Consider the following 10,511-nt stretch of genomic DNA (forward strand, 5'->3'; position numbering starts at 1 on the left):
GCACAAATCTCAAAGCAACGGTGAACGGTGAATCCACATGCACATATTGGTTCCGTGCATGGTAGAATTACTTTTCTCCACAAAAAAGAGCACCAATTCTTACTTTGGTTCGATTACCATTTTAACCAGGGAATGAATTCCTAAGGAGATCCAAAGATAGACGAGGAGGATACATGCTATGCATGACACTGTCACTGCCAAAGGGGAGCAAGAACATAGCCCTACATCTCGGTGCTGCCGCGAGTGGGTCCCATCTCGTTGGCCAGGTCACGGAGCACGTACTTCTTCATCTTCCCGGTGGACGTCTTGGACAGATCGGCGCGGAAGACGATGGTCTTGGGCACCATGAAGTCCAGCATGTGCTTCTGGCTCCACGCGGCCAGCTCATCTGCGGTCACGGTTCAAGCTTCCATGAGGCTCGCGAACACACATGGTGCCTCCCCCAAGATCTCGTCCGACCTGGCCAACGCCGCCACCTCGTTCACCGTCGGGTGGTCGTACAGCACCGAGTCCACCTCCATGCTGCAGATGTTGTCCCCACCCGCTCACGATCACGTCCTCGGAACGGTCGCGGATCTCCAGGTAGCCATCCGGGTGCATGACCCTGATGTACGGAACCACCCGTCGTCTCGGATCGCCGCTTCGGTCACCTTGTCGTCGTTAAGGTACCCCGGCATGATGCAGCTTCCACGGAGCATGATCTCGCCCATCGTGGATCCATCATGGGGCATGCAGTTTTCGCTATCGAGGATGTCCACCTCGGCCATCACCGGTGTGTGCACGCCCTGCCTCGCCTTGAGCCGCGTGCGCTCGGGCGCTGGCAGATTATTACATTCCTCCTTCCACATGCACGACACCACCAGCCCCCTGATGTCTACTACACAACCTTCTTCTTGTAGACGTTGTTGGGCCTGCAAGTGCACAGGTATGTAGGACAATAGCAAATTTCCCTCAAGTGGATGACCTAAGGTTTATCAATCCGTAGGAGGCGTAGGATGAAGATGGTCTCTCTCAAACAACCCTGCAACCAAATAACAAAGAGTCTCTTGTGTCCCCAACACACCCAATACAATGGTAAATTGTATAGGTGCACTAGTTCGGCGAAGAGATGGTGATACAAGTGCAAAATAGATAGTAGATATAGGTTTTTGTAATCTGAAATTGTAAAAACAGCAAGGTAACTAATGATGAAAGTGAGCATAAATGGTATTGCAATGGTAGGAAACAAGGCCTAAGGTTCATACTTTCACTAGTGCAAGTTCTCTCAACAATAATAACATAGATAGATCATATAACAATCCCTCAACATGCAACAAAGAGTCACTCCAAAGCCACTAATAGCGGAGAACAAACAAAGAGATTATGGTAGGGTACGAAACCACCTCAAAGTTATCCTTTCTGTTCTATCTATTCAAGAGTTCGTAGTAAAATAACATGAAGCTATTCTTTCCGCACAATCCATCATAGAGTTCATACTAGAATAACACCTTAAGACACAAATCAACCAAAACCGTAATGTCACCTAGATACTCCATTGTCACCTCAAGTATCCGTGGGCATGATTATGCGATATGCATCACACAATCTCAGATTCATCCAACCAACACAAAGTACTTCATAGAGTGCCCCAAAGTTTCTACGGGAGAGTCAAGAAAACGTGTGCCAACCCCTAAGCATAGGTTCATGGGCGGAACCCGCAAGTTGGTCACCAAAACATACATCAAGTGGCACGTGATATCCCATTGTCACCACAGATAAACACGGCAAGACATACATCAAGTGTTCTCAAATCAAAGACTCAATTCGATAAGATAACTTCAAGAGGGAAACTCAATTCATCACAAGAGAGTAGAGGGGGGGGGACATCATAAGATCCAACTATAATAGCAAAGCTCGCCATACATCAAGATCGTGCCATAGAGAGAACATGAGAGAGAGAGTTCAAACACATAGCTACTGCTACATACCCTCAGCCCCGAGGGTGAACTACTCCCTCCTCGTCATGGATAGCGCCGGGATGATGAAGATGGCCACCGGTGATGGGATCCCCCTCCGGCAGGGTGCCGGAACGGGCTCTCGAGAGGTTTCTGGTGGCTACAGAGGCTTGCGGCGGCGGAACTCCCGATCTATCTTGATATTCGATGTTTTTAGGGTATGTGGGACTATATAGACGAAAGAAGTCGGTCAGGAGGTGCTCGAGGGGCCCACGAGGCAGGGGGCACGCCCAGTAGGGGGGGGCTCCTATCTCCTGGCCTCCTCGAGGCTCTTCTGACGTGAACTCCAAGTCTCCTGAGCGATATTCTTCCAAAAAATCATGCTGCCGAAGGTTTCATTCTGTTTGGGCTCCGTTTGATATTACTTTTCTTCGAAATACTGAAACAGGCAATAAAACAACAATATGGGTTGGGCCTCCGGTTAATAGGTTAGTCCCGAAAGTAATATAAAAGTGTATAATAAAGCCCATAATCATTCAAAATAGATAATAAAATAGCATGGAACAATCAAAAATTATAGATACGTTGGAGACGTATCAAGCATCCCCAAGCTTAATTCCTCCTCGTCCTCGAGTAGGTAAATGATAAAAACATAATTTGTGATGTGGAATGCTACCTAGCATAATTCTCAATGTAATTTTCTTTATTGTGGCATGGATGTTCAGATCCAAATGATTCAAGATAAAAGCTTATAAAACATAAAAATAATAATGCTTCAAAGCATACTAACAAATAATCATGTCCTATCAAAATAGCATAGCCAAAGAAAGCTTATCTCTACAAAATCATATAGTTAGGCCATGCTTCATTTTTATTACACAAAATACTCCCATCATGCACAACTCCGATGACGAGCCGAGCAATTGTTTCATACTTTTTAACGCGCTTCAGCTCTTTTCAACTCTTACACAATACATGAGCGTAAGCCATGGACATAGCACTAAGGTGGTAAAAGATGGTGGTTGTGAGGACAAAAAGAGGGAGAAGATAGTCTCACATCAAGTAGGCGTATCAACGGGCTATGGAGATGCCCATCAATAGATATCAATGTGAGTGAGTAGGGATTGCCATGCAACGGATGCACTAGAGCTATAAATATATGAAAGGTCAACAAAAAGAACTAAGTGGGTGTGCATCCAACTCGCTTGCTCACGAAGACCTAGGGCATTTTGAGGAAGCCCATCATTGGAATAAACAATCCAAGTTCTATAATGAAAATTTCTCACTTAATATATGAAAGTAACAGCATAGGGGACTCTCTATCATGAAGATCATGGTGCTACTTTGAAGCACAAGTGTGGAAAAAGAGATAGTAGCATTGTCCCTTCTCTCTTTTTCTCTCATTTTATTTTTTTCCTTTTTTCTTTTTTTTTCTTTTTTTCTTTGGCCTTTCCTTTTTTTCTTCTTTTTCTTAAGTATGAAGTCTGATCCCGACTTGTGGGGGAATCATAGTCTGCATCATCCTTTCCTCACTGAGACAATTCTCTAATAATGAAGATCATCACACTTTTATGAAGTTACAACTCAAGAATTACAACTCAAAGCTAGAACAAGATATGACTCTATATGAATGCCTCCGGTGGTGTATCGGGATATGCAATGAATCAAGAGCGACATGTATGAAAATTATGAAGGTGGCCTTGTCACAAATACGATGTCAACTACATGATCATGCAAAGAGCAATATGACAATGATGGAACGTGTCATAATAAACAGAACGGTGGAAAGTTGCATGGCAATATATCTCGGAATGGCTATGGAAATGCCATAATAGGTAGGTATGGTGGCTGTTTTGAGGGAGGTAAATAATGGGTTCAATACCGGCGAAAGTTGTGCGGTAATAAGAGAGGCTAGCAAAGTGGAAGGATGAGTGTGCGTATATCCATGGACTCACATTAGTCATAAAGAACTCATATACTTATTGCAAAATTCTACTTAGCCCTTGAAGCAAAGTATACTACGCATGCCCCAAGAGGGATAGACTGGTAGGAAAAGACCATCGCTCGTCCCCGACTGCCACTCATAAGGAAGACAATCAAAAGAGCACCTCATGCAACAAATTTGTCACACAACTTTTACCATACGTGCATGCTACGGGACTTGCCAACTTCAACAAAAGTATTTCTCAATTTCATAATTATCCACTAGCATGACCCTAACATTACTACCTTTATATCTCAAAACAATTATCAAGCAACAAATTGATCATAGCATCCAATTCACTTCCTATAATAGTTTTTATTATACCCAACTTGGATGCTCATCATTCTAGGACCAAATTTGTAACCATAACAAATACCATGTTGTTCTAAAAGACTCTCAAAATAATATAAGTGAAGCATGAGAGACTAGCAATTTCTACAAAATATAACCACCGCCGTGCTCTAAAAGATATAAGTGAAGTACTAGAGCAAATGACAAACTACTCCGAACGATATAAGTGAAGATCAATGAGTAGTCGAATAATTGTGCAACTATGTGAAGACTTTCTAATATTTAAGAATTTCAGATCTTGGTATTGTATTCAAACAGCGAGCAAAACAAAATAAAATGACATTGCAAGGATAGCACAACTCATGTGAACAAGCAAAAACTTAGGCTCAACCGGTACTAACCGATAGTTGTTGAAGAAGAAAGGTGGGATGCCTACCGGGGCATTCCCAAGCTTAGATGCATGAGACTTCTTGAAATATTATCTTGAGGTGCCTTGGCATCCCCAAGCTTGAACTTTTGTGTCTCCTTAATTCCTTTTATATCTTGGTTTCCTCTTTTTATCAAAAAGCTTCTTTCACAACAAACTCAACAAGAACTCGTGAGATAGGTCAGTATAAACCAATGCAACACCTTATCATTTTCTACTATAACAAATCACTAAAATAATTATTCAACATTGCATACTAAATTCCTCTGCATATTTAATACTCCTATCCTCAAATAGAATCATTAAACAAGCAAACATACGCAAACAATTCAAACATAACAGCAATCTGCCAAAACAGTATAGTCTGTAAAGAATGCAAGAGTATTAATACTTCCCTAACTCCAAAAATTATGAGAAAAATACTGCTCTGTAGAAGATATATCAGAGCTCAATATGCAAAAAGATTCAACATTATACCATTCTCTCACTTTTCTAGGGAATTTTTGCAACAGCGGTAAACTTTCTGTTTTCAAACAGCAACATGTATACTAGCAAAATAAGCATGGCAAAGGCTATCCTTGACATTTTTATTGAAAATAAAGATGAAAAACATTATTATAACTAACAGCAAGCAAATACTAACAAAATAAAATGACGCTCCAAGCAAAACACAGATCATGTGGTGAATAAAAATATAGCTCCAAGTAAAGTTTACCGATGAACGAAGACGAAAGAGGGGATGCCTTCTGGGGCATCCCCAAGCTTTGTTGCTTGGTTGTCCTTGAATATTACCTTGGGGTGCCTTGGGCATCCCCAAGCTTAGGCTCTTGCCACTCCTTATTCCATAGTCCATCGAATCTTTACCCAAAACTTGAAAACTTCAACCACACAAAACTCAAGACAAAACTCGTAAGCTCCGTTAGTATAAGAAAATAAATCACCACTTAGGTACTGAAATGAACTCATTCTTTATTCATATTGGTGTTAAACCTACTGTATTCCAACTTATATGGTTCATACCCTTACATACTAGCCATAGATTCATCAAAATAAGCAAACAACACAATGAAAACAGAATCTGTCAAAAACAGAACAGTCTGTAGTAATCTGTATCAAACGTATACTTTTGGAACTCAAAAAATTCTTAATTAAATTGCTGGACCTGAGGAATTTGTCTATTAATCATCTTCAAAAAGAATAAACCTAAAAGCACTCTTCAGTAAAAAAAAATGGCAGCTATTCTCGTGAGCGCTAAAGTTTCTGTTTTTTTACAGCAAGATCACATAAACTTCACCCCAAGTCTTCCCAAAGGTTCCACTTGGCACTTTATTGAAACAAAAGCTATAAAACATGATTACTACAGTATCATAATCATGTGAACACACAAAAACAGTAAGGGTAAATATTGGGTTGTCTCCCAACAAGAGCTTTCTTTAATGCCTTTCTAGCTAGGCATGATGATGGCAATGATGCTCACATAAAAGATAAGAACTGAAACATAACGGGAGCATCATGAAGCATATGACTAGCACATTTAAGCCTAACCCACTTCCTATGCATAGGGATTTTGTGAGCAAACAACTTATGGGAACAATAATCATCTAGCATAGGAAGGCAAAACAAGCATAAGTTCAAAACTTGAAGCACATAGAGAGGAAACTTGACATTATTGCAATTCCTACTAGCATATGTTCCTCTCTCATAATAATTTTCAGTAGCATCATGAATGAATTCAGCAATATAACCAGCACCTAAAGCATTCTTTTCATGATCTACAAGCATAGAAAATTTACTACTCTCCACATAAGCAAATTTCTTCTCATGAATAGTAGTGGGAGCAAACTCAACAAAATAATTATCATGTGAGGCATAATCCAATTGAAAACTAAAATCATGATGACAAGTTTTATAAATATAATCATCACTACTTTTTATAGCATAAGTTTCATCACAATAATCATCATAAGTAGCAACTTTGTTCTCATCATAATCGATTGGAACCTCTTCCGAAATAGTGGAATCATCACTAAATAAAGTTGACACTCTTCCAAATCCACTTTCATGTTCATCACAATAAGATTCAACATCCTTCAAAATAGTGGGATCACTACTTCTTAAAGTTGACACTCTTCCAAACCCACTTTCATCAATATAATCATCATAAATAGGAGGCATGCTTTTATCATAATAAATATTCTCATCAAAACTTGGGGAACTAAAAATATCATATTCATCAAACATAGCTTCCCCAAGCTTGTGGCTTTGCATATCATTAGCATCATGGATATTCAAGGAATTCATACTAACAACATTGCAATCATGCTCATCATTCAAAGATTTAGTACCAAGCATTTTAATGCATTCTTCTTCTAGCAATTGAGCACAATTTTCCTTTCCATCATACTCATGAAAGATATTAAAAAGACGAAGCGTATGATTCAAACTTAAGTCCATTTTTTTGTAGTTTTCTTTTATAAACTAAACTAGTGATAAAACAAGAAATAAAAAGATTCAGTTGCAAGATCTAAAGATATAATTTCAAGCACTCACCTCCCCGGCAACGGCGCCAGAAAAGAGCTTGATGTCTACTACACAACCTTCTTCTTGTAGACATTGTTGGGCCTGCAAGTGCACAGTTTTGTAGGACAGTAGCAAATTTCCCTCAAGTGGATGACCTAAGGTTTATCAATCCGTAGGAGGCGTAGGATGAAGATGGTCTCTCTCAAACAACCCTGCAACCAAATAACAAAGAGTCTCTTATGTCCCCAACGCACCCAATACAATGGTAAATTGTATAGGTGCACTAGTTTGGCGAAGAGATGGTGATACAAGTGTAAAATAGATAGTAGATATAGGTTTTTGTAATCTGAAATTATAAAAACAGCAAGGTAACTAATGATAAAAGTGAGCGTAAACGGTAATAACATAGATAAATCATATAAGGCCTAAGGTTCATACTTTCACTAGTGCTAGTTCTCTCAACAATAATAACATAGATAGATCATATAACAATCCCTCAGCATGCAACAAAGAGTCACTCCAAAGCCACTAATAGCGGAGAACAAACGGAGAGATTATGGTAGACTACGAAACCACCTCAAAGTTATCCTTTCTGTTCTATCTATTCAAGAGTTCATAGTAAAATAACATGAAGCTATTCTTTCCGCTCAATTCATCATAGAGTTCATACTAGAATAACACCTTAATACACAAATCAACCAAAACCCTAATGTCACCTAGATACTCCATTGTCACCTCAAGTATCCGTGGGCATGATTATATGATATGCATGACACAATATCAGATTCATCCAACCAACACAAAGTACTTCAAAGAGTGCCCCAAAGTTTCTACCGGAGAGTCAAGAAAACGTGTGCCAACCCCTAAGCATAGGTTCATGGGCGGTACCCGCAAGTTGGTCACCAAAACATACATCAAGTGGCACGTGATATCCCATTGTCACCACAGATAAACACGACAAGACATACATCAAGTGTTCTCAAATCAAAGACTCAATCTGATAAGATAACTTCAAGAGGGAAACTCAATTCATCACAAGAGAGTAGAGGGGGAGGGGAGAAACATCATAAGATCCAACTATAATAGCAAAGCTCGCGATACATCAAGATCGTGCCATAGAGAGAACACGAGAGAGAGAGAGAGATCAAACACATAGCTATTGGTACATACCCTCAGCCCCGAGGGTGAACTACTCCCTCCTCGTCATGGATAGCGCCGGGATGATGAAGATGGCCACCGGTGATGGGATACCCCTCCGGCAGGGTGCCGGAATGGGCTCTCGAGAGGTTTTTGGTGGATACAGAGGCTTGCGGCGGCGGAACTCCCGATCTATCTTGATATTCGATGTTTTTAGGGTACGTGGGACTATATAGGCGAAAGAAGTCGGTCGGGAGGTGCTCGAGGGGCCCACGAGACAGGGGGCGTGCCCAGTAGGGGGGCGCCCTCCTATCTCCTGGCCTCCTCGGGGCTCTTCTGACGTGAACTCCAAGTCTCCTGGGCGATATTCTTCCAAAAAATCATGCTGCCGAAGGTTTCATTCCGTTTGGACTCCGTTTGATATTCCTTTTCTTCGAAATACTGAAATAGGCAATAAAACAACAATATGGGTTGGGCCTCCGGTTAATAGGTTAGTCTCGAAAGTTATATAAAAGTGTATAATAAAGCCCATAATCATTCAAAACAGATAATAAAATAGCATAGAACAATCAAAAATTATAGATACGTTGGAGACGTATCACCCCCTGGTCTCGCTCAGCCCGTACCTGTGGCTGACCTGGAAGCCGATGGCCTCGGCTTACTCTAGAATGGCGTCTGGCGGTTGCGTGCCGCCCATCAGTACTTGCACCTTCTCTGCTGCTGGGAGCCTCCGCACGTCCTCTGGTGCGTTGGCCATCATGTTGAGCACCATCACCGAGGCGCAGAGGTGGGTGATACCGCGAAAAGTGATGGTGGCGTAGACCTCGGCGACGTTGACGCGATGAGAGGCTTATTTGGCGCTTCGTTCAATATGTGGAGCGGAAGGATTCACGTTTACAGTTCTCTTCAATTACATTTTTAGGATTTGTCTAACTTTAAAAAAAATTACTCTTGAAAATCATATAACTACGATTATTTTGGAATGGAGAGGGTAAATTTGAATCTACTTTATACATGAGTGTTTTTTTGCAGCTTAGCTTAATTCATTCATGGTTCCAGATAATCTCCTTGGTTTGCAAAAAATAGTTAGAAACGCGTATGAGTATATAGAATGTTCAAAAGCACGACAAAGGTTGGTTCTCCCTTTTAGATGTGCTTTAGAAATGCCATTATCTCGAATTCAAATGGTTCAATGCACTTTCTATGAATTCGAATCTTTTAAGCCACTTTTATATTGAATTCAAAATGTATGTTAGTTCGTAGGTAACAATTTCGAATGTATATCATGTATGTTCTCTATGTATGATGTGCTTGACACTGATAGCACAGAGTTTACTCACGTTTATATATGAACTGCAAAAGCCATGCATTGTATGGATTTCAAACTACTCAAACTATGGATTAATAATGTGAAATAATACCATACATATGCTTGTTCATGCGAATTACAAATTTCATGATCCCATCCAATTTTTTAATACAATTTATATTTTAATTTAATATGTAGAACAGTCTTTTGAGCGTAAATGCACTCTCCCTCGGCCCCTCCTCACACACATGCTATTATTTTATCTGACGCATATGCGCGCGCGCACATACACACACACACTATATATATATATATATATATATCTATATACATACATACATACATACATACATAAACACTATTCTGATCATGGGATCAGAATAATATTCTGATCACAACCTGAACTGCCCTAAGTAACGCGCCTGAACTTATCGCTGTACGAACCCGACCTTCGGGCTATCTTCACAACCGTGCCTTCTACCGTGAGTTTTTCTGGTTAGTCGTGTTCCATGTGATGTAAGTGTAATCTTCAAACGATTTTTAGCAACTAAATACTCATTTTAGATAGGAACCTCGCTCGTAGGTGGATTTTGCACTCGGGTCGTGAAGAACTCGCGTTTTTTTGCGATTTTACTACCTGAGTTGTTCGACCTGAACTTCCCCATGTGCTAGGTGGAACTTCCCGCAACATTGCCCAAATAGGGCTTGCTATATACCGTTGGAAAGATATGGACACGAGTATCAAGGCCCAAGTGAAATTTTTCGCAAAATGTAAGCGGTTTAAGAGAAGTTTTGAAAACCGTTTTTTCTTCACACAAAAAACGTGAATAGTATTTTCGATCGCATTTCTAAACCGTTTATCGGAATGAGGCATATAATATGGCGTTGGAAAGCTGCTGCAAAACCGCT

General features: G+C 40.4%; 1 pseudogene; it reads right to left on the minus strand.

Moving 5' to 3' along the window:
* Positions 1 to 221: 221 nt before the first annotated feature.
* On the minus strand, positions 222 to 10,267 carry LOC119320625 (annotated as a pseudogene).
* Between the last annotated feature and the right edge of the window lie 244 nt (positions 10,268 to 10,511).

Source organism: Triticum dicoccoides, chromosome 6B, assembly GCF_002162155.2.
Source record: "Triticum dicoccoides isolate Atlit2015 ecotype Zavitan chromosome 6B, WEW_v2.0, whole genome shotgun sequence".
Taxonomy (NCBI): domain Eukaryota; kingdom Viridiplantae; phylum Streptophyta; class Magnoliopsida; order Poales; family Poaceae; genus Triticum; species Triticum dicoccoides.